The 25,277-nt window shown below is 39.9% G+C and overlaps 2 protein-coding genes across 3 annotated transcripts in view; both read left to right on the plus strand.

The window, feature by feature from the left end:
• The window catches only part of SLC44A5 (solute carrier family 44 member 5), a 471,569-nt gene that overhangs the window by 37,363 nt on the left and 408,929 nt on the right, over positions 1–25,277 (plus strand). The gene's annotated exons all lie outside the window — the stretch shown is intronic.
• The window catches only part of LOC145506175 (uncharacterized), a 33,895-nt gene that overhangs the window by 3,480 nt on the left and 5,138 nt on the right, over positions 1–25,277 (plus strand). Inside the window, exons 2-4 of the mRNA XM_081490197.1 lie at positions 783–899; positions 1,714–1,832; positions 4,146–4,309. The gene's annotated coding sequence lies outside the window, so the exon portion shown is untranslated. The remainder of the gene's footprint in view (positions 1–782; positions 900–1,713; positions 1,833–4,145; positions 4,310–25,277) is intronic.

The raw sequence follows: 25,277 nt of genomic DNA on the forward strand, positions 1-25,277 counted from the left end.
GCAAGAATACTGGAGTGGGTTGCATTTCCTTCTCCAGGGGATCTTCCTGACCCATGGATCAAACACAAATCTTCTGCATTGGCAGGCAGATTCTTTACCGTTCAGCCCCAGGGAAGCCCCTCAATTCCTGTAGAAGAACTCAAAGATACACTGTCATGTATCTCCCTTCAGGAGTAGCAAGGACTCCACTTTACTGCTGTACTATTTTTTCTTGGGGCTTCCCAGGTGGCTCAGTGGTAAGAATTCACCTACCAAACAGGAGACAGCTTTGATCCCTGGGTCAGAAACATTCCCTGAAGAAGGTAATGGCAACCCACTTCAGTATGCTTGCTTGGGAAATCCTATGGACAGAGAAGCCTGGTGGGCTACAGTCCATGGGACTACAAAGAGTTGTACCCAAAGTAGTGAGTAAACAACAATTATTTCTTGACTACTTTTTCTTTGTTTCTGCATTCCCTTTCTTTCCTGATTAGTAACTGTCTGAATCTGCCTTCTGGAACTCAGGAAAGGTCTAGAAGTTTGCAGTCTTTTTCTACAAATAAGAAACAGAGGACAAGGAAAACCTTTTGTACCCAGGAGGGCCTGCTCAGTTTCACATTTGTTAACTTTAATTTCTATGACATTTACTATACAACAAATGTGTCCAAGACTCTATTTCTAATGAGTCAGAATTCAGATTCAGTTCTGTCAAATGCTCTTACACATCTGCTTATTTACTTTATGAACAAAACTTGACTAAAAAACACACACAACCTAAATTTTGGGAATTATGTTTTCTTCAGGGCACTACTGAAGGATATAGCCCTCAAACAACCTCTCAACTCTGAGGAACTGTTTCAAAGAAGTAAAGAAGGAGGCAGGATAGATAGAAGTTTTTGCAGAAAAACAAAAAACAACAGGTAGTTGAACATCAAAAGATTACTGCTAGTTATAACCCAGATGTCTCAAGTTAATGAATTTTGTGCTTTTCTACAGTATGGGCTCGCTGAAATTATTCCTTTGATATGCACCTTAACTATCTAGGACCAATATCCTGTTTTTCCCCACCCTGAATCTCCTCAGGGTATACCAGGTGACTCCAGAGGCTGATGGCTTTTTAACTGCAACATTCTTTGTTTACTGAAATGGCAGGCGACATTCTTTGTGCACATTACTTTGGGAAATCTTTACAAATAGTATCATCGAACATTTATGGATAATTAACAGTGCATCAGATTTTAATGTGTTTTCCATGAATACAACAATTTAATTCTTTCAACAGTCTCATGAATAAGGAGCTGTGATCATTATCATTTTATGTATGTGATAATAGTACAGAAAGTTAAGTCTCAACTGGCAGAACTAGAATTTGAACTCAAGTAGTCTGAGTCCAAAGACTGTATTCTTAATAATCACTTATTCATACATTGCATTTAACAAAACTTTGCTGAGCAATTACTATGTGCCAAGCACAGTGCACAGTGCTGGGAATTTAAAGATAGAGAAGTGCATGTACCTTTTTTAGGAGCTTGGTATTCTAGAATAAACAAGAAACTTTTGTCTTTGGCATGAAAGTTATTGACCATAACTACCACCATCACCAAACAATAAGAACAGTGAGAACTTGCTTTTTCCCAGGTACTGTCCCAAGTATTTTGCCAGCATTAATTCACTGACCTTCCAAACAATCTTACAAAGTCATTCTTCTTCTTCTTCTTCTTCTCATTTTGTCAGATCAAGAAACTGGGACCAGAGATGTTAGGATGTTAAACCCAAGCCAAGAAATGGAAGATCTGGCTTATGGACACAGCAAATCTGGCTCCAGAACGCAAATGCCTAAATGAATATTACCTGTGAGTGGAAGAATTTCAATTTTTCTGGAGCATAAACAAATGGTATTATATTTTGTATAATTAAAAAAATTGACTTTAGACAATTCAGGAACTTGCAGCCTACCATGCTCTTCCGTCCATGGGATTTTCCAGGCAAGAGTACTGGAGTGGGTTGCCATTGCCTTCTCCGTGGAGAAATGATAGTCATTCTGAAATGAGATGCAAGAAAGTGCAGTTACTAGAATGGCCAGCAGAGGGTGAAGGGAGACAGGCTTTGTAATGTAATGCTACATGAAAATGGGGTAAACTGTGCAGAACTGATAATCGCTGAAGTCCCCTCTTGCTCTAACATCCTCTGACAGTGATACTTGTCTGAATTTCATTAGATCAGGGCAATATAAAACACAAACCAAAAAAGGAGTGGTCTCTTCTCAAATATATGCAGAAGAGATACTTATCTGATTTAACATGGTGTTTATTTGAGGGTTTATTAAACGTTAGTTAAGGCCTTCTCTAAAGAAATAAGTGTAAGATGACTCATATCCTTGAGGAACTCAAGGTCTCCCTGAAGAATTAAGATAAATAAAAATTTGGAGGATGATACTAAACATCATACTAATAGTTTTAGAGGAGTTCAGAGACAAGGAGAAATTAATGGGGTTGAAATGGAGCTGAACCACTTCATGGAAAAGGTAGCCTTATTCTAGTACTGAAAGGTGGGTAGTATATTTACAGGTAGAAAGGAGAAAGGGGGAAAAAAATTGGTCCTTTCTTAAAATTAAATTCAGTTTCTCAAGCATTTATAACCTGTTTTCAGTGAGCAAAGTGCCATCCTAGGCACTGTGGAGAAAATAAGAATGGGTGATACAGTTTCTGCCTAACAGAAATCACAAATACCCTATCAGTAATAACATAAGTCAGGATAATGTTGACAAATAACAGGGTATGGTAGAAAAACAACAAGATGCTCTATTGGAGACCCCTAAAGCTGACAACAAAATGATATATTCTTCTAATTTTAAAGACAGGTACCAGACCATTCATGTAGAACATTCTAAGTATATGGTCCTAAACTAGTTCTGTCAGCTTTTTAAAAGACAAATATTTATATTACAATCAGCTAAGACTACTGTCTATTACTTTTTTTTTAAGTAGCTCAGTTGGTAGGGAAGCGCCAATAAAGCCCATGCAACAATAAAGACCCAGTGCAGCTAATAAAAAAATAAACACAATTTTAAAAAAGAAAGAAAGTGATGGACAGTAGTCTTAACTGATTGCAATATAAATATTTGTCTTTAAACTTTGCTTTTTGCTTTGCTTTATTGCTTTTTTATTACTTTGTGACAAGCCAGGACTTCTGTCTCTTGCTGTGCACGGAATTCTCATTGTGGTGATTTCTCTTGGACTCTAGGGTGTGTGGGCCTCATAGTTGAGGCACAAGGGCTCAGTAGTTGTGCTTCCTGGTCTCTAGAGCACAAGCTCAATAGTTGTGGTCCATGGGCTTAGTTGCTCCGAGGCATGTGGGATCCTCCCTGACCAGGGATCGAACCTGTGTCTCTCCTGCATCTTCACCACTGAGCCACCAGGGAGGCCCTAGTTCTGCCAGTTTTAGCTGTTCACTCACTTTCAGTCTACACACAAAGCTGAGGTTGAAGAGAAAGAGGTTTCTTTGGAGAAGAGGTGACAGAGTACTTTGCATTTCACTCACCTTACTACTCCGTCTGGAAGGGGAAGGAGAAGAATGTATTCCTCTATAGTAGAAATCCCCTAAACAGATAGAAACTTCTAGGCACTCAGAACTTGCTCAGAGAAGAGGCATTTGCTAGGTGCCAGTATGGCAAGAATTTCAGAGTCTTGGAGAATGTGGCTCTCTGCATAGCAGAATTATTGCCTTCTGTTGGGCTTCCAAGGTAGCACTAGTGGTAAAGAACCCATCTGCCAAAGCAGGAAACATAAGAGATGCTGGTTCGTTCCCTGGGTCAGGACACATAAGAGATGCTGGTTCGTTCCCTGGGTCAGGACGATCCCCTGGGGGAGGGTATGGCAACCCACTCCAGTATTCTTGCCTGGAGAACCCATGGACCGAGGAGCCTGGCAAGCTAGTCCATGGAGTCAGACGGAGTTAGACATGACTGAAGCGATTTAGTACCCTTGCATATTGGTGTTCTAAGTTGTTTCTGGATGTTGACATGGCTGGTATGAGGTCCACATTCTTTTCCAACCTGGAAAACTGGCAGGCTGCCAGTTCCAATGAACTTTGAATGAACTTCTGTGGAATGCATTTAAAGCATGGGGAGCTGCATCCTCTGACCTCTTTTTTATTTTTATCAACAGCAATGTATTTACTGCTTTGGGAGTAAACAGGAGTAAAAGAAACCTTGAATAACAAAAAAGAAAGAAAGCTTGAATGGAGGCCAAGCTGTCTTTTTACCTCTTCTCAAACTTGGACCTGACAAACTGCCCTGTATGACTGCTACTGCTAATACTGCTACTAAAAGGTACAGAATATAATAGATGCCTCCTCTTCTCAAATCAAGGAGAATTTTTTTAGGGGGCTACTTAGTGAGTTTTATGCACATCTTTAGGAATGTGAGGGTCTTATCAATGATTATTCTAATGGTGAGATGCTGTGGCTGGAACGGCCCCACCTGGTAGCTGAACACACAGGTGGCTACGTTGAGACTGGGCTGTCCTTCCTCCCATAGCAGGATAAAGGTGTATGTTTTTGAGGTTTGGTAAGGACTCTGTGGAAATGATACTAACCATGTGTGCTACCTGAGGAGCAGGAACAGAGAATAGGTTCCAGAAATCCAGGAGCCAGACAGAAAGAAGGGCAGACCAGGCAACCACGTAATTTATAAAGAACTGACAAAAGTACCCCATCGTAAGCAATTACTACTGCCACCTAGAGGGCCCCGCCAGTAGATTACAACTGTACCTCCACAAAACTGTGCCGCATGACCCTGGTGGGGCTTCCCTGGTAACTCAGACAGTAAAGAATCTGCTTGCAATGAAGGAGACCCTGGTTTGATCTCTGGGTCGGGAAGATCCCCTGGAGAAGGAAATGGCTACCCACTCCAGTATTCTTGCCTGGAGAACCCCATGGACAGAGGAGCCTGGCAGGCTATAGTCCATGGGGTCCCAGTGTTGGACACCTCTGAGCAACTAACACACACACACACCCATCCATTACTTACCCTCCCACCCTCTAGATATTAGAAACGGCGACTAGAAAATTGGTGAGATGGAGCCAGGAAAGAAGACAAGCCAGTTTTGACCTGCTACCCCACATGGGTTAGAGGATGTTGTTGTTCTTTAGTTGCTAACTGTCTGACTCTTGCAACCCCATAGACTGTAGCCTGCCAATCTCCTCTGTCCATGGGATTTCCCAGGGAAGAATACTGGAGTGGGTTGCCATTTCCTCCTCCAAGGAATCTTCCTGACCCAGGGATTGAACCTGCATCTCCACCCTGGTGGGTGGATTCTTCACTGTGGCTTAGTGGCTAGAAGAAATTTAAATTAGAATGGGTTTGGCGTTTGAAATTACACTCAATAGAGCTATTTTTGTGCTTTCTAGCTTTTTTAGTTCTAATACAGTGTTACATGGTTCTCAGTTTTTCTGAGATTTGCATTCTCCCTTTTAATCTTCAATATTGCTTTACACTTTACTTTTAAAAATTAATTTTATGTTCTCATTAATGTCTGTATGAGGAAGAATATTTTCTTTTTGGGGCTCTGCTAACTTCCAGAATGCTTTCTTCATCTGTGTTCTCCTTTCTAATATTTATTTATTTTTGCCAATATGTGTTTGCAAAGTTATTGTGCCCTTTCTTTTCATCTTTTTTATATGGCATATGAGCAGCTTCTATTTGCTTTGCTACAGTGCGGATGAATCCCACTTGCTTAGCTATTACCTTAGGTTCACACAGGAGGGAAGAGCTCAGCTGTGGCTGTGTACAGCCTTTGTTGGGAGACCTGCACTCTGCCCTCCTGGGATTTCATTAAATGTTTCCTATGCTAAACTCTGTCCAGACGCTGGGGTTTGTTTCTATCACACTAAGAATATCAATGTGTTTTGGATTATTCCTGCTGGTCATCTTGGAGCCCTGACTTCTTTGTTTCCCTTAGAGAAGGTAATCTAAAATTTTGTTTTGTTTAGTTTGTTTGTTTGTTTTTTACTGGAGTCTCTACTCCAGTGTTATCAATTTTTCCTTCCCACAAACACCCATTTCTTCCAATCAGCAATTTCTCTTCCTCCCAACCCCCACTCTGTCTTCCTCTGAGGAAAAGATGAGCCAAAAAGGAGAGTTTTGCCCTGTATCAATAATACATGTGTAGGTTACTTCCCTTCAAGCATTAAGAATGCCTCTTCTCTACTTTCCCTCCCTCAGAGACTCTTGTCCTAATTATTCCCTTTTTTTTTTCTTCCTTTCTGCTAAATCCCCATTTATTGTTGGAAATAATTAACTCTGGGTGTTTATGATTGTTCTGCTATCCTCTGCATTTTCCACCAGCTGAAAGAGAGTCAAAGGGTTCCCTTTTCTGGCAGGACAAAGAGGTAGTTAGGGTAAAACTTTGCCCCTGTTGCAAAGTTCTCTGTCTTCATATCTCATCTGAATCTCTCTTTCCCAGGTTTCAGGGCAGATTGGGAGGGTGGTTTAAAGTTTTCAGAATCTTGTTTATTTATCTTCCCTACATAGTTTGGAGGATGATGTTAAAAGTCTTGCCATACTGCTCCGAGCTTTGTTCTGTAAATTTTTGGAAACTTGTGTATTTTTCTTTGATAGTTTCCAATTTTTGAAGGTTATGACATGACCTTTCCCCTTGTTTGATGGCGGTCGATATGTTTTTGCTGCTTTAAAAAGTTGCTTTTTTCCATTAACTATTCAAGTAATTAAGCTATGTGGAAGGGAGATTTTTAGATTTGATTGAACTCTAGTATCTAAATCTTAAACTCTCATTCCCATTCATCAGTTGTATAAATCAAAGGTCATAGTGTTTAAGTGAGTTACTTGAAACACAGCTTGCAATATCAAAGAAAGTGACAGGGAAGAGCCATGATTTGAATCTAGACCTCTTATCCTTCAATCACTATTCTATTCTGGAAGCCAATGAAGAGTAGTCCGGAGTTTTAAATTAAGTGACTGATGAAATGAGACATGCATTTTAGGTTAAGGAGGTGGCAGGTGGTCTTACAGATCTGTGAGATGAATTTATAGAGAGGAAACTATGAAAGCAAGGAAACAAGCTAGGAAGGAAGGTTTTTATAATATCAGATATAAAGCAATGAGGGCCTGAATTGAAGGGGAACCTCTTTTTTTGGTCTCACAGTTTGTGGGACCTCAGATCCCCAACCAGGGATTGAATCCACACCATTGGCAGTGAAAGCTCAGAGTCCCAGTCACTGGACTGCCAAGGAATTCCTTCATATCTTAGAGTTTTGAGTTTGGTCATCAGGGTTAGTTCCAGAATGCCATCAATATTGTCTCATACAATCAAATGTGTAAAAATTTTGTATTAAACTTGGGAAACGTTGGATTAGGTAACAATGGAAGGAATCTCTCGTAGTTTTTTTTTTTTTTTTTTTCAACTGCTTACTTGGGATTCCCTGGTGACTCAGACAGTAAAGAATCTGCCTGCAATGCGGGAGACCCGAGTTTGATCCCTGGGTCAGGAAGATCCCCTGGAGAAGGAAATGGAAACCCACTCCAGTATTCTTGCCTGGAGAATCCCACGGATGAGGGAGCCTAGCGGGTTGCAGTTCACTGGGTGGAAAAGAATCGGACACGGCTGAGCGACTTCACTTTCACTTGCATGTACATCAAATTGGTTCAAGTTACTGTGTTTCAGTTTCCTTATATTTAAACTGGAGAAGTTTAATCAGATGGACTGTAAGTTCCCTTCCAATTCATAGTAGACACTCAGAAGCAAGAGAATGATGTCAGCATCCTAAGACAGCCCTCTTTTTGTCCCCTTCCTTTTAAACAACTTAATTAGGCATCTATCTAGGGATTCAACACAATACTTAAAGGGGCCGAGGAGGAGTCTTGCCCATCTGCGCACTGGGTAATAGGCAGACATACCTTGATGCCAGCAGTGGAGCTAACAGGAGCTTGTGAATTAGCCATAGTCCCTCATGATCCTGGTGGAGGAACACCAGGATAGACTTAATACAAGTCCAACCTTCCTAAAAAAAGATTCCAGCTCTTCATTTGAACAAAAAAGAATATAAGTTTTGATGTATCGCAGAGAAGAAGAGCTTTGCCTGGCCTCCAAAGCAGCACAGCTGTGAAGCTGAACTAGCAGCGGTGACCTATCCCACGGAGGAAACGGGAGAATGGTGGGTGAGTGCCTGGCTACCTCAGCTATGTGGAACACTGCTGGAGAAGCCGGTTACTGTCCTGTGGCACCCAGAGCATTCAGGTTGGACCCCCATGACTGGGGGGAGGGAGAAGATCAAGAAGGGGGCAGAAGGGAATATCAAAGGGCATTAAGGGAGTGAGATTCCTGCTGACTACCATCAGGACTCCGGCAGGAAGCTCACTCGTGAGCCGCTAGAAAAACCTCATCCAAGGATAGCCCAACCTGGCCCATGGGCACCGTCAAGGCCCCGAGAGCTAAACCAGCACTTCCCCCACACTCTGCAGCTGACTCCTGGTGCCTGCTCCTCAGTACAGTAGAGAAAGCAAGCTCACCTGAACAGGGAGTCCCTTCAGAAAACTGGCCCGTGTCTGTGGGCAAGAGAGAAACCACAAACTTGAGTTTTAGCGCCACCTTCTGGAAAACAAAAGGAAGGTTGCCAACAGCCAGCCTACTGAGTTTTAAGAACCAGAAAAGACATACAATTTAAGAATTCTGCCACAAGAGGGAGCAAGAAGAGTGAAGCAGGTATATCCATATACGGCTGGAAAAAGCAGCTCACGTAAGCAGGACCAACAAAAAAATCTTCCACCAGAAGTCAAAAAGTAAAGTTTTGACGTATCTGCCTCCTCAAAGGCAAGAACAGAAATGCAAAACCCTCAGGAACATGAACAATCAAGGAAACTCGTTATTATCAAAAGATCACCATAATCCTCCAGAATGCGAATTCAAAGAAATGGAATTTTGCAATTTATCTGATAAAGAATTCAAGGTAGCTATTTGAGGAAACTCAATGAGTGACCAAAAAGTACGATTCATTGAAATCTGAAAAACAATACCTGAACAAAATGAGACTTTTAGTGAAAATGGAAATTACTGAAAAGAACCAAACGGAAAGTCCAGGGCTGAAGAAGTCAATGAACTTAATGAAAAATGCAATAGAGGGCGTCTACAGCAGAACAGACCAAAGATAGAATGAATCAAGGATCTTAAAGGATGGGAACTTTGAAATAATCCAGTCTAAGGAGAACAAAGGGAAACGAATGCAAAAGAGAGAAGAAAGCCTGCATCATCTATGGGACATCACTAAATGTACAAATATTAGAGTAATTGAAGTTCCAGATGGAACAGAGGGGAGAAAGGGGCAGAAAGGCTATTTAAAGAAAAAAAATGGTTGAGAATTTCCCAAGCCTGGGAAGAGACTTAGACATACAAGTTCACAAAGCGAATAGATTATTCCATTATCTCAGTGCAAAAAGGCCTTCTCCAAGGCACATTATAATGAAACTGTCAAAAATCAAAGACAAGTATAATTTTAAAACCAGCAAAGGAAAAAAAGGTTGTAAACTGCAAAAGAACCTGCATTAGGCTATCAGTAAATTTCTCAGCAGAAACCCTATAGGCTAGGAGAAAGTGGAGTGATATAGTCAAAGTTTTAAAAGAAAAAAATGCCAGTCAGGAATACTTTATCCAGCAAGCATGTCCTTCAGATATGAACCAGAAAAAGGACTTTTCCAGACAAAAACTTTCTGAGAGTTTATCCTGCCTTGCAAGAAATGCTGAAAGGAATTCTTCAAGCAGAAATGAAAAGATTCTAATTAGACATGAAAACATATGAAAATACATAGCATACTGGTAAAGGTAAATATACAGTCAGATTTAGAAGGCTAATTCTGGGCTTCTTCATGGCTTAGTAGTAAAGAATCTGTCTGCCAATGCAGGAGACATGGGTTTGATCCCACATGCTGCAAAGCAGCTAAGCCCATGGGCCACAACTATTGAGCCTGTGCTCCAGAGCCTGGGAACTGCAACTACTGAGCCCACAGGCTGCAACTACTGAAGCCCGTGTGCCCTATAGCCCATGCTCCACACAAGAGAAGCCACTGCAATGAGAAGTTCGTGTACTGCAACTCGAGAGTAGCCCCTGCTCTCCACAACTAGAGAAAAGCCTGTGTAGCAACGAAGATCTAGCACAGCCAAAAATAAATAAATAAACATTTTTTTAAACTTAAAAAAAGACTGATTCTGTAACATGAGGTATGTTAACCATTTAACTACAGTACAAAGGTTAAACACAAGTTTTAAAAATAACTATAGCCACTGTAACTTAACAAATACACAATATAAAAAGAGATAAATTGTGACATCAAAATCATAAAAGGACAGAAGCAAAAAAGTGAAGCTTTTATACGCAATTGAAGTTAAGTTTCTATCAGGATAAAATGGATTATTTTATCTATGTTTTGGGTAAGTCTCATAGTAACCATGGTCTTCCCCAGCGGCTCAGTGGTAAAGAATCTGCCTGCAATGCAGGAGACTCATGTTAGATCCCTGGGTGGAGAAGGTTCCCTGGAAGAGGGTATGGCAACTTACTCCAGTATTCTTACCTGGAGAATCCCATGTACAGAAGAGCCTGGCAGACTACAGTCCATAGGGTTCCAAAGAGTGGGATGTGACTGAAGAGACAAGCATGCACATGTGATCACATGGTAACCATAACACAAAAATCTATAATAGATTTATACAACATAAAGAGAGAAGAATTAGACATACCACCATGGAAAATTACCAATTCACAAAGGTAGGAAGGAGAAAAAAAAATAGTGGAAATACAAAAAAGTCAGAAAGCAATTAGTAAGACATCATTAGAGAGTCCTTAAACATCAATCAGTTTACTTAAGTTCAGTCACTCAGTTGTGTCTGACTCTTTGCAACCCCCATGGACTGTAGCACACCAGGCTTCCTTGTCCATCAACAACATGTTCAAACTCATGTCCATCAAGTCAGTGATGCCATCCAACCATCTCATCCTCTGTTGCCCCCTTCTCCTCCCACCTTCAATCTTTCCCAGTATCAGAGTCTTTTCCAATGAGTTAGTTCTTTGCATCAGGTGGCCAAAGTATTAGAGCTTCAGCTTCAGCATCAATCCTTCCAGTGAATATTCAACTCTGATTTCCTTTAGGATTGATTGATTTGATCTCCTTGCTGTCCAAAGGACTCTCAAGAGTCTTCTCCAACACAGTTCAAAAGCATCAATTCTTCGGCGCTCAGCTTTCTTTATAGCCCAATTCTCACATCCATACATGACTACTGGAAAAACCACAGCTTTGACTATATGGACCTTTGTCAGTAAAGTCATGTCTCTGCTTTTTAAAATTCTGTCTAGGTTTGTCATAACTTTTCTTCCAAGGAGCAAGGGTCTTTTAATTTCTGCAGCGATTTTGGAGCCTCCCAAAATAAAGTATCTCACTGTTTCCATTGTTTCCCCATCTATTTGCTATGAAGTGATGGGACCAGAGGCCATGATCTTCATTTTTTGAATGTTGAGTTTTAAGCCAGCTTTTCCACTCTCCTCTTTCAGTTTCATCAAGAGGATCTTTAGTTCCTCTTCACTTTCTGCCATAAGGGTGGTGTCATCTGCATATCTAAGGTTATTGATATTTCTTCCTGCAATTTTGATTCCAGCTGTGCTTCATCCAGCCTGGAATTTTGCATGATGTATTCTGCGTTTGAACAAGCAAGGTGACACTATACAGCCCTGATGTACTCCTTTTCCAATTTGGAACCAGTCCATTTTTCCATGTCTGGTTCTAACTGTTGCTTCTTGACCTGCATACAGATTTCTCAGGAGGCAGGTAAATATCAATAATTACCCTAAAAGTAAATGGATTGAACTCAATAATCAAAAAGCACAGAGCGACTGGATGCCAAAAAAACTCAAGACCCAAATATATGCTGCCTACAAGAGACTTCAGGGACTCCCTAACCTAATCCCGAAGTGCCCTGTCTTTCAGTCCTATCTTTTACTGCTCTGGAGAAGGGAATGGCTACCCACTCCCGTACTTTTGCCTAGAGAATTCCATGGACAGAGAAGCCTGGTGGGCTACAGTCCCTAGGGTTACAAAGAGTTGGACACAACTGAGTGACTAACACTTTCACTTTTCACTTTACCACTCTAGCCAAGGAGTTGTTCATCAATAAACAATGAGCTAAGCTCTCATTACAGTGGTTAAGCCCAAAGTCTCCACCCTAACGGACCATCTAGTTTAGTAGGGAGATAGACATCCACACAGTTTACCAAGATATGAGGTAAATAAAATAAATATTAATGATAAGGCACAAAAGTCATGCTATGTAATGCACAAAAAGAAGCAATTACTTGTCAGTAGGAGATTGGAGTGAATACCACATAGGCTAGGCCTTAAGGGATAAATAAGACTCTATTCCTTAAGGTGAAGATGAAAAGTAGAGTATTCAACATAGAAGAAACAATGTGAACAACAAATATGAACATACATGACATATTTAAGGAATTGTGAAAAGCACAATTTGATTAGAACATTAAGTGCTGAGGGCAGAGTAGAGAGAGAGGGGGCTGGAAAGGTGAGCTGGGGCCAGAGAGTAGACAACTTTGCGGGACATGGAGAACTTGTACTTTGTTAAATAAGCTTTCGGAATAGAAGAATAATATTCTTTGCTTTGTGTAACAGTAACGTAACCAAGGCATTTGTGAGTGTGGAGATGAATTAAGGAGATAAGAGAATGGAGGCAGAGAGACCGATTAAGCTTCAAGGAAAAGAAAAGATGAAAAAATTAACACTGGGTGTTGCTAGTAACAGAGAAAAGGGGCCAGGCTACTGGAAAATGATCTTGCAGAAACCAAAAAGATTTGACTATAAAGCCAGGCTGGGGGGATGCACATCGGAGAGGAATGGAATAAAATTTATCAAAAACCATATACCTAGATTACTTTCTTCTGGCCCACTTTGTGCATGGCTTCAGTGCAGAGCACAAAAGGAAGAGTGACGCCAGAGGAGGTTAGAAACAGTCATAGGTCAGATCATTCCCATGTTGGCATGTTGAGGATTTGGATGTTCTTCTACAAGAAGTGGAAGCCCATCGCAAGGATTTTAGTAGTCGAGTGAGATGATCAGTTTCCTCCCTTCACCCTATCCATCCTTATTCTGGCTAGAATCCGTAATACATTATTTTCTCTTCAACTTCTTATCCTCGCAAAACCTTCTTACAAAGCATACACTAAAGATCAATTTAATTGCCTGCTTTCTCTGGTCTTATGCATTGACTGAGTAAAATAAATTAATTCCCAGCTTGATTCTCCTATACATACATTGTCTTCAACACTGTTTCGCCATAACAATGCTCAGAATTCTTTCAGCATCTCTTGTTATCTCTTTCTCTTAGACTCCACAATAGGTATGCCAAATTGTTCTATTCTTCTCAGATGTTCTTCCCCACAATTTACTCCCTCAAACTAAGCTTTATCTTATCTCCTGCAGAAGCTGTTAGAAATTTTCTCAGCATCCTGCCACCAATATCTGCAAACTTACCTGCACTTACATTCACTTGTATCAGTTAAAAAAAGTGACTGCACCTGGAGAAGGAAATGGCAACTCATTCTAATATTCTTGCCTGGAAAAGTCCATGGGCAGAGGAGCCCGGTGAGCTGCAGTCCATGGGGTTACATGACTGAGCACGTCCACGCGTGAAGGTGGAGAGAGATGGGTTGGTAGCAATAAACTGGTAGAACTAAAAAAAAAAAAACAACGGACTGCAAATATAAAAAAGCACAATAGCAGTTTAAATTATAAAAGATTATGTTTTCTTTCGTTTTAAACTTCTTTTTTTAAAGAAAAGTTTCTTGCATGAGACAGGGTGCTCACGGCTGGTGCACTGGGATGACCCAGAGGGGTAGGATGGGGAGGGAGGTGGGTGGGGGGTTCAGGATGGGGAATGTATGTACACCCATGGCTGATTATGTCAATGTATGGGAAAACCACTACAATATTGTAAAGTAATTAGCCTCCAATTAAAATAAATAAATTAAAAAGAAAACAAAAAACAAAAAAAAAGTTTCTTTATAAGTTTTTTAAAGAAAAATTTTAAAGTTGGTTTAAGATGCTGTGTTAGTTTCTACTGTACAGCAAAGTGAATCAGTTATACATATACATATATCTACTCTTTTAAAAATTATTTTCCCATTTAGGTTATTATAGAGTACTGGAAAGAGTTCCCTGTGCTATATAGTAGGTCCTTATTAGTTATCTACTCAATGCTAAGCTTCCAATTTATCCCTCCTCCCCATTCCCACAGTAATCATAAGTTGTTTTCTACATGTGACTATTTCTATTTTGTAAATAAATACAATTTATTCCATTTTTAAAGATTATACATGTAAGCAATATGATATGATATTTGTTTCTCTCTTTCTAACTACTTTACTCAATCTCTAGCTCCATCCATGTTGCTGCAAATGACTTTCTTTTGTTCTTTTTAATGGCTGAGTAATATTCCATTGTATACATGTACCACATCTTCTTTATCCATTTCTCTGTCAATGGACATTTAGTTTGCTTCCGTATCTTGGTTGTTGTAAACAGTGCTGCAATGAACATTGGGATGCATGTATCTTTTTGAAGTATGGTTTTCTCTAGGTGTATGCCCAGGAGTGGGATTGCAAGATCATTGTTGCTGTTGCTGTTGCTAGGTCGCTTCAGTCGTGTCCGACTCTGTGCGACCCCATAGATGGCAGCCCGCCAGGCTCCCCAGTCCCTGGGATTCTCCAGGCAAGAACAATGGAGGGGGTTGCCATTTCCTTCTCCAATGCATGAAAGTGAAAAGTGAAAGTGAAGTCACTCAGTCGTGTCTGACTCTTAGCGACCCCATGGACTGCAGCCTACCAGACTCCTCCATCCATGGGATTTTCCAGCCAAGAGTACTGGAGTGGGGTGCCATTGCTGATAACTCTATTTTTAGTTTTTTAGGAACCTCCACACTATTCTCCATAATGGTCGTACCAATTTATGTTCCCACCAACAGTGTAGGAAGCTTCCATTTCTCCACACCCTCCCCAGCATTTATTATTTGTAGATTTTTGGACGATGGCCATTCTGACTGGTGTTAGGTGATATCTCATTATAGTTTTGATTTGCATTGCTCTATTAATTAGTGATGTTGAGCATCTTTTCATGTGCTTTTTTTGGTCATCTGTATGTAAGAATTTGTATTTTCTCACATAAAAAGCTTGGGGCCAAAGACTAGAGGGTATTGACAAGGAATAAGTATAATAATTGGGAGGCTGGGACAGAAGTACAAAAAGTTAAAGCATCACTGGCCATCATAAGAGGAGCTCAGTAGTTGCTGCTACTATTATTTTTTCTTATCATGGAATTAGTTCTAAGTCACAAAGAATATCAGCAGACAAGTTGTGACTAGTACTCAGATTTCCTGATTTAATATGCTTAGACAACCTTAATGAGGATAATGTTTCTGGCTTAGGAAACCAGTGAATATTTAAATCCTCATAAACCATTTCCCTGTGGCTCCTTGCACACTGAATCGGTGGCAATCATTGCTTCCAAGAAGGCATAATCTGTCTAGAGAAAATGACCTTTGCTAAGTTTGAAATCTCACGGTGAACTTTCTTGAGTCCCTTGTCAGACATTTGTCTTGAAATTCAGACCTTTTGAAAGGGAAAGAAGCCATCTAAATTTCAAAGGTATTCTATTAACCAAGAGAAATTTTTAGTTATTTGAAAATAAAGCTAATACTCTATTTTTAAAAAGAAACCATAATGGAGAAAGAATGGAGGCTATGATCCAACAAAAGTCCCATTGTATGAATAGTAGGAAGTGCTGGGGAAAGAGTTAAGGGGTGTATGTGAGAGACAAGTGCATGAGAGATGAGACTGTGTCCTTTGCTCATAGTGCAGTTATGTGGGTTGACAGTTTTGGAGAAATTTGGGAACCTTACTGGCCAAGAGTTTGAAAGCTTTTGAGAAAAACCCTATACCAACAAGGGATAGCCACAGAAGCATAAAAATTGTGTTATGGTGTTTTAGGCAGAATAGTAGCTGGTGCATATGGCAGGAGAGATAGAAAGTTTCCCGGGAAACTCTGAGGATACATAAAGGGTGAAAGTGAGAAGTGAAAGTGAAGTCCCTCAGTCTTGTCTGACTCTTTGTGACCCCATGGACTGTAGCCTATCAGGCTCCTCAGTCCATGGGATTTTCCAGGCAAGAATACTGGAGTGGGTTGCCATTTCCTTCTCCAGGAGACCTTCCCGACCCAGGGATTGAACCCAGGTCTCCCGCATTGTGGGCAGACACTTTACCATCTGAGCCACCAGGGAAGTCCTATATAAAGGGTAGTTTAGAAATAAACATTAATATACTTGCCAGGAAGTCACAGCACAGGAGGTCTCAGTAGAGGTTTCTGTTCAAAGAACATAATAGTGGTAGCTGTGAGTGGGCAACTCCAAGATGAGATCCGGATGGAGGATTTTGCCAAGTCTCGGAGGATTTGCAGCATCAGTGAAAGTCAATGAAGGTAGCCTGATCAGCAGGAGGAGATGGCTTAGCTTCTTGAGAGCCATCATCCTGCATTGCCTATGCCAGGAGATCAGACAAAACCCACCCATTTTAGCAGTTATCACAGTAAACATATATGGACCAATGCCCAGAGCTCAGGTGAGGCAACCTATGCATCACCCACACATCATTTGGATGCCAGGGAAAAAGCACAATGTGTAGACCAGAAGACAGCCTGCCCCACTATGCTGTTGTTGAGACGTATAATAAACTTCTGTGTTCAGATTTCAAAAGATGAGAGGGGAAGAGAAAGAGTAAGAGAGAAAAAACCTTGAAAAACTGAGCACTAATCTCCCAAGAGACTAGGTTTATCTTAAACTGTTTTACCATTAACTGGGCAAAGCTGAATGTTTCACTTCCCCCATCTTTCTATTTCATATTTTGAAAAATCTCAAACCAACAAAGAGGTTGAAAGATTTTTACAATGGGTATTCCTATTTCTTCACCAGCATTCATCAGTTTTTACTGTTTTGTCTTACTCAGTTGATCTCTCTGCCTACCTACCTACTTATCTATCATGTATCAATGTTTCTGCTGAAGCATTTGAAAGCAAGTTGCAGACATCATGGCATTTGCTTCTAAATATTAAGTTTAACCTTATGAAATTGCTAATAAGTAGTCGTTTTTGTATTTTCAACTTAATACTTCAGTATGCATCTCTTAAGAATAAGGACATTTTCCTTTATAAAAACACTAATGATATTCTCCTATATAACAATGCATTCTCCTATATAACAATACTCCTATTGAGAGAGTCAATTCCTAGGCAGGTTGATAAGAAGTCCAGGATCCCAGAGGAGGATAAAGGGGTCTGGGACTCTCGAGCAGGAGGAAAGGACCAACGTTTTAAGTCCAGAGCTGATGATTGCACAACAAAACATTTGCTCAAGGATGAGTTGCTCAAGTTTTTCTTTAAACTCTGTACCAATGGCTATATAACAATAATGTTTCCTGCTCAAGGATGTGTTTCTCCTTCTTGAGAACCTTCTGACTAATCCTGTTATCTTAAAATGTATATTATGGGAGTGGGTCTGTTAAGACCTTTTACAATCTTGAAACATTCTTTTGATTTACTGTAATAACCAATTAAAAAAGTATGTAACTCCCTTGCTAAGACTAGTGAGGGGGGCACTCTCCGTCCCCCTTCTGATGTCTATGCCAGAAGCTTCCTCTGTCCCTTTTTTGCTTTAATAAAACTCTGATACACAAAAACTCTTGAGTGATCAAGCCTGGTCCCTGGTTCCAAAGCTAAATCTTCGGAGATCACAAACCGACATTGTTCACCGTAAGCTATCACTATATAGCAAACTATATAGGACAATCTCCTATATAACAATAACATTATGCATCTCCTAAGAATAAGGACATTCTCCTATATACCAATACTACTAACATAAGTAAGAAAATCACATTAATTGAATAATATCTTATGTACAGTCCATATTTAACTTTTTAATTGTCCAAAATGTCTGTTATATGTGGTCTACTTTCCCCACCCTGATCCAGGATCCAGTTGGATTTGATATTTATGCCTCTTTAGTCCCTCTGTTTTTTTCATGATGCTGACTTTTATATTTAAAAAAATAAAAATCCAGGACAGTGTCTTATAGAATTGCACATTTTGATTTTATCTGACTTGTTTCATCATGATTAGATTTATGTTAAACACTTTTTATAAGTAAACTACATAGGTGATGTGTATTTCTCATTGATTCTCACCAGGAGGCACATGACACATAGTTCAGCTACTGGTGATGCTAAGTTTGATTATTGATTAAGGTGGTGATCACACCAACTCTCCATTAAAGATACAATTTTCCCTTCTCAGTCTACAACTAATATACAGGATAATATATAAGAATATCATGTTCTCAACAACCTTTTATCCAAAGGCTTTAGCATCCACTGATGATCCTTAGATGTTATATGGGAAGTTTGCCAAATGATGATTTTCTGATTCTATCTTCTACACTTACTAGCTCAATTCTTCTAAAAAAAAAAAGCCTAAAGTTCTCTCTTTTGGATACCACTATGATTCATAGGGCTTCCCAGGTGATGGTAGTGGTAAAGAACCCACCTGCCAATGCAGGAGATGTTAGAGATGTGGGTTGGATCCCTGGGTTAGGAAAATCCCTGGAGGAGGGCATGGCAACCGACTCCAGGATTCTTGCTTAGAGAATCCCATGGACAGAAGAGCCAGGTGGGCTACAGTCTAAAGGGTAGCAAAGAGTCAGACACGACTGAAGAAAATTCACATGCTCCTGGGTTCATAAGTTTTATTTGATTTTATTCAATGTATTATAATCCATTATCATTATTTTGTATATATATATTTTGAAACTCAAATTTGCATAATTTTGACCAGTAGGGAACCATTTTAAGCTGGCTCATTTGTCCTTTTGTCCTGAGCTCATTGGTCTTTGAGGAGTTCTTTGATTTCTGGCACATCAAGATGTTCTTAGTTCACCTAGTACTTCATCTGCTACAGACCTGGAGTCATTTCTCCAAGGATCCCTCTCTCTGTCTTGTGGACAGTGGTATTTAGAAACCAAGATCTGACTGCCAGTTGTGTTTATTACTATAGAGCAACACTGCTTCTAGACCTAACAAGGAACTCCAGAACACATCTGAGTGTTAGTGTGAAACTTTAACTCTCATCCAACCCAACAGCCATATAATTAACTTATTAAATTTATTCCAATTACCCATACAGTAGTCAAGGAATCAGAGTTTTATTATAAAAGGTAAATTAGATCATGTCTTCCCCTTCTTAAAATCATCCCCATGTAGCAAACCTCAGGGCGTCCCTGATAGCTCAGTTGATAAAGAATCTGTCTGCAATGCAGGAGACCCTGGTTCGATTCCTGTGTTAGGAAGATCCCCTGGAGAAGGAATGGACTACCCACACCAGTATTCTTAGGCTTCCCTGGTGGCTCAGATGGTAAAGAATCAGCCTGCAATGCGGGAAACCTGGATTTGATCTCTGGATAGGGAAGATCCCCTGGAGGAGGGCATGGCAACCCACTCCAGTATTCTTTCCTGGAGAATCCCCATGGACAGAGGAGTGTGGTAGGCTACAGTCCATAGGGTCACAAAGAGTTGGACATGACTGAGCGACTAAGCACAGCAGAGCACAATAAACTTCGGCTACATTGATCTTCCTTTAGTTTTTCTAATGCGATAGTGTCTGGTGGTGACCGAGATGGTCCATTTTCAAAAACCTTACCCTTTAAAACTGCAAGATTTTGTATGTATTTATCATGTATACATATATTAATACAATAGTACACTCAATGTAAATACAACCAAATAAATATGGTTGGATTTGTGCAGCAATTTTTTTTTTAATTGATGGGATGCCTATCAATTTGGAATTTGGAAACCACTGTTCTAATCCTAAGTTTCCTACTGGGGTTTTTGGATGTGCTATTTTCATGAGGAATTTAAGATAATTCTATCTCCTCTATAAAACTGTAAATACCATGCATGCACAGATCATGTTGTTTTATTTCTCCATTGTATACCCAATCACCTAGAACATGACTGGCATATAGTATTACTCAATACATATACACATGTCAGAGAGGATAAATAGAAAGAGAAAAGAATGGAAATTACAATTTGGTCCATTATCAAAAATATCACTAAAATGTTTCTTTATTTTGTATGCTATTTATTTTGCATGCAAATTGCTCACTCGTATATGGAGAGGTCAGTTGGTTGATTGGTAGACTGAGTAAAGGAACAAAATTATAAACAGAATTATAATGGAGGGGGTTACTGCAGACACAAGAACGTTTTTAGGGTAAAGTGGTTACTTGGAAGCTAGCAGAGGTCAGATTGAATATTCTGTCCTTGAGCAGGTCAACTGGAGTATTAAGGAAAACAATTTTAGTTGTTTATATATATATATATATATATTCCATAAAATCTTGAGAGTTTAACTATAGATCATACATAGCAGACTATTTCTATATAATGTCTGACTATCCTTCCATCTATACACTGCTTTACTCGGGCCAGGTCTGTGCTATTTCCCCCAGAGGAACTTCTGGATAATTTGAGCAGAGACCTAGTTTGAGGATTTCTTGGCCTTTCTAGATGCCTTCTTTTGTTTCCTGTGGGTTTCTGTGGAGTTGAACTCTCTTAAGCATACACATCATTGTGGGTACAACAAAGCTCCATGTTAATTAACTCCCTTTTAGAAGGACATAGTCCTAGAGTTAGGTGACAGTTGGGAAATTGAACTTAGCAAAATCAAATTTTCTTTCTCATAGATTCAATTGCTAGTAGTGACAGCTGTATCACGGGTAGGTAGGTATCTCTGCAGAAGATTTTTGCTCTGAGAGTAGTAAAGTGTAAAGGAATCGTCTTGAGAGGGCGCCATCTCAGAAACCTAGAGTTGACGTTTAAGTCCCTAAATGCTGTCTCTGAATTTCATGTCTTTCTGTGCAATTCAAACATGCTTAAGTGAAATCACATTTCTTAAGGTCAGGGTCATCAATGAAAGAACTAGAATGAGGTAAGATTCTATAAACTCTCATTCCAGGACCCTCCAACTAAATTCAGGTGAAATGTTATTGTAATGAATATCTGTGTATCTATTATAATGATCAGAGAGAAAGGGAAGATGTCTAACTTAAGGTCTCACGTATCCATAATGTTGTGTGAGATGGGGTAGGAAGCCAGCCTCAGTTTCTCCACTCCTTCACAGGATGATTTTGAGTATATAAGTGCTATAGGAATTCTTTTTAGTGCACTAGTTGGACTATCTCTCTCTCTTCCTGTCATCTTTTCTTTTTACCTTTCTTTGACTCTAGTCACATAATTGCAGTTTCCCTTAAAACTTCAGCTTAAGTGAGTATTATGATTTTTTTTGTATGTAAAATTTAAAAATATTAGTTTTTTTTTTCAGTAATGGGGCAAGTTTGGATTCTTTTGATAGTCTTTGGTATTAAAATGATTAAAATCAATGGGGCTTTTGTTCCTCCTTTTCATTTTCTCTAAACTGCATGCTAAGTCGCTTCAGTTGTGTCTGACTCTGTGCAACCCTATGGGCTTAGCCCTCCAGGTTCCTCTGTCCATGGGATTATCCAGGCAAGAATAGTGAAGTGGGTAGCCATTCCCTTCTCCAGGGAATTCTTTTTAGTGTACTACACAGAGATCAACCCTGCATCTCCTGTATTAACAGGCAAATTCTTTACTACTGAGCCACCTGGGAAGTCCAATTTATGGATAGATATTCAATATAAAATATTTCAGCCAAAAATAATCTTCTGAGGGTTATATTTTCAACCTTTTTACTGCAGTGGCAGTATCATAAAATTAATGACAATCACGCTTTTTGTAGTATGAATGATATTTTAACTTTGGTCTTTAGTATAATTTGTATGACAGGTTCATTTTCCCTGTTGGGCTCACTTGATACTTCCACATAAGGAACATGTATTTCTTTCTGCCATTCTGATTATTTTTTACTCTATAGACAGTCTTGACAGGGCTGGAATAATCTAAATAGAATTATTCACTACATATAACTAAAGTTACCACTGTAGCATTGTGACTACTTTTTGAAGGGATTCATTCAGAACCTTCCTATCAAGGGAAATAGATATTAGACCAGTTTTGTCCTTGTCACCATCAATACTTCATTATCATCATCAAATAAAATATAGAGATTTCCTCATGCCCAGCAGAATTACATATGACTTAAAATTTCTGACTTACTGTGGTCATTCTCATTGATGTCTCTAAGAACAGCCAGAAATTTAAAAACACCAATCTCTGCAATCTATCTCTAGAAATCATGATTAAGTGGACCTAAAGCCTTGATAACCTCTAATTCTAAGGGTATATAGACACCAACAGAATTAGATTAGTTCCAAGGATTTGGTTCAGTACCTACTCTTTGGTGATAAAACTCAACTGAGGGCTTCCCTGGTGGCTCAGTAGTAAAGAATCCACCTAACAATGCAGGAGACTCAGACTGGGTCCCAGGTCAGGGAAGATCCCACATGCCACAGAGCAACTAAGCCCATGCACTACCACTATTGTACCTGTGCTCTAGAGCCTGTGAGCTGCAACTACTGAAGCCCACACGCCGTAGAGCCCATCCTTGGCAACAAGAGAAGCCCACATATAGCAACTAGAGAGTAGCTCACACTGGTCACTACTAGAGAAAAGCACACATAGCAATGAGGATCCAGCACAGTCAAAAAAAAAAAAAGTTGATGGGATGTGAAAATGGATACGGATATACACAGTCCATAAGCTATATATTACTGACAGTTGTGTTATGTTAAGCCTGCCTTGTTTTGCTTTGTTTCATGTTAACCAACATGAAAAGAATTTTTTATCTGGAAATCCAGATTCCTGAATCCTCTTGAAAAATGAGAATCCTCAAATCCAAGGTTTCCATTCCCACAAGCCAACTTGCAGCTGTGGGTACATGTGCTCTCAACTTCCTGAAGTCCTTACCTCTCACTTAAGTGTAGCCTACATATGTATGGGGCTTCCCTGGTGGCTCAGATGGCAAAGAACCTGCCTGTAGTGCAGCAGACCTGGGTTTGACCCCTGGGTCAGGAATATCCCCTGGAGAAGGGAATGGTAACACACTCTAGTATTACTGACTGGAGAATTCATGGACAGAGGACTAGTGGGCTACAGTCCATGGGGTCTTCAAAGAATCTGGCATCTGGTGACTAACACTTTTTTACATATGTATACTGCTTGTGTCATGCATTTTGCTTTACTGATCCCTCTGTTCAGTTCAGTTGTTCAGTCATGTCCGACTCTTTGTGACCCCACGGGCTGCAGCATGTCAGGCCTCCCTGTCCATCGCCAACTCCTGGAGTTTACTCAAACTCGTGTCCATTGAGTAGGTGATGCCATCCAACCATCTCATCCTCTGTTGTCCCCTTCTCCTCCTGCCTGCAATCTTTCCCAGCTCAGGGTCTTTTCAAATGAGTCAGTTCTTCGTATCAGGTGGCCAAAGTATTGGAATTTCAGCTTCAGCATCAGTCCTTCCAGTGAATATTCAGGACTGATTTCCTTTAGGATGGACTGGATGGATCTACTTGCAGTCCAAGGGACTCTCAAGAGTCGTCTCCAGCACCACAGTTCAAAAGCATTAATTTTTCAGCATTCAGCTTTCTTTATAGTCCAACTCTCACATCCATACATGACCACTGGAAAAAAACATAGCTTTGACTAGATGGACCTTTGTTGGCAAAGTAATGTCTTTGCTTTTTAATATGCTGTCTAAGTTGGTCATAACTTTTCTTCCAAGGAGAAAGTGTCTTTTAATTTCATGGCTGCAGTCACCATCTGCAGTGATTTTGGAGCCCCCAAAATAAAGTCTGTCACTGTTCTCACTGCTTCCCCACCTATTTCCCATGAAGTGATGGGATCAGATGCCATGATCTTCGTTTTCTGAATGTTGAATTTTAAGCCAACTTTCTCACTCTCCTCTCTCACTTTAATTAAGAGGCTCTTTAGTTCTTCTTCACTTTATGCCATAAGTGTGGTGTCATCTGCATATCTGAGGTTATTATATTTCTCCCGGCAATCTTGATTCCAGCTTGTGCTTCTTCCAGTCCAGCGTTTCTCATGATGTACTCTGCGTATAAGTTAAATAAGCAGGGTGACAATATACAGCCTTGATGTACTCCGTTCCTTATTTGGAACCAGTCTGTTGTTCCATGTCCAATTTTAACTGTTGCTTCCTGACCTGCATACAGATTTCTCAAGAGGCAGGTCAGGTGGTCTGGTATCCCCATCTCTTTCAGAATTTTCCAGAGTTTGTTGTGGTCCACACAGTCAAAGGCTTTGGCGTAGTCAATAAAGCAGAAATAGATGTTTTTCTGGAACTCTCTTGCTTTTTCGATCCCTACAAATATTCTATTTGCAATCCTTAAACAAAAGCATGTACTGTGAGCTACCCAAGGCCTGAGTAGCTGTGACTGTAATGTCTCTGGGTCTGTTCACTGATCTGTTCGGTTGGGCTCAACAAATCTCTTTCCATAGTCTTCTGTAATAGTTGTGACCTTCAGTTAAGAAAATGATTCAAAAATACTTTGAAGTTCTACAAGTTAATCATGAAAGTGAAAGTGTGAGTTGCTCAGTCGTGTCCAACTCTGTGACCCCATGGACTGTAGCCTGCCTGTCTATGGAATTTTTTGGGCAAGAATACTGGAGTGTGTTGCCATTCCCTTCTCCAAGAGATCTTCCAGAATCAGGAATTGAACCCAGGTCTCCCACATTGTAGGTAAATTCCTTGCTATCTGAGCCACCAGGAAAGCCATGTACAAAAATAGACAGTTTGTCAACTAAAATCTTGAGTTCCCTCTGCTAATAGTAATGGCATCATGGAAGGAATAAATAGAAGGAAACAACTTCTGGTCTGAAACAGAGCTATTCTATTTCATAAGCAGCTGGTGTCATGAAATGAGGCTGATATTAAGTTAGAAGAGCTTCACAGAAGTCCTGGAAGCTGTGTACCAATAACTGTACCCCCAGGAACCTCATGTCCTCATCTATAAAACATGGAAGACAAGGCTTGCCTTCTGAACTCTCAAGTTTGTGGTCAGCATCAAATGAAATAAAGTATGTGAAAGTAATGAATGAACTGTCAGATTTTATATTAATATAGACAATAATTAGTATTTAGTGATAAATTATGAACACATAAAGAATGTTTCCACATCTAATATTTACACATC

Source organism: Giraffa tippelskirchi, chromosome 5 (assembly GCF_054371585.1).
Source record: "Giraffa tippelskirchi isolate mGirTip1 chromosome 5, T2T-mGirTip1v1.2.pri, whole genome shotgun sequence".
In the NCBI taxonomy this organism is placed as follows: domain Eukaryota; kingdom Metazoa; phylum Chordata; class Mammalia; order Artiodactyla; family Giraffidae; genus Giraffa; species Giraffa tippelskirchi.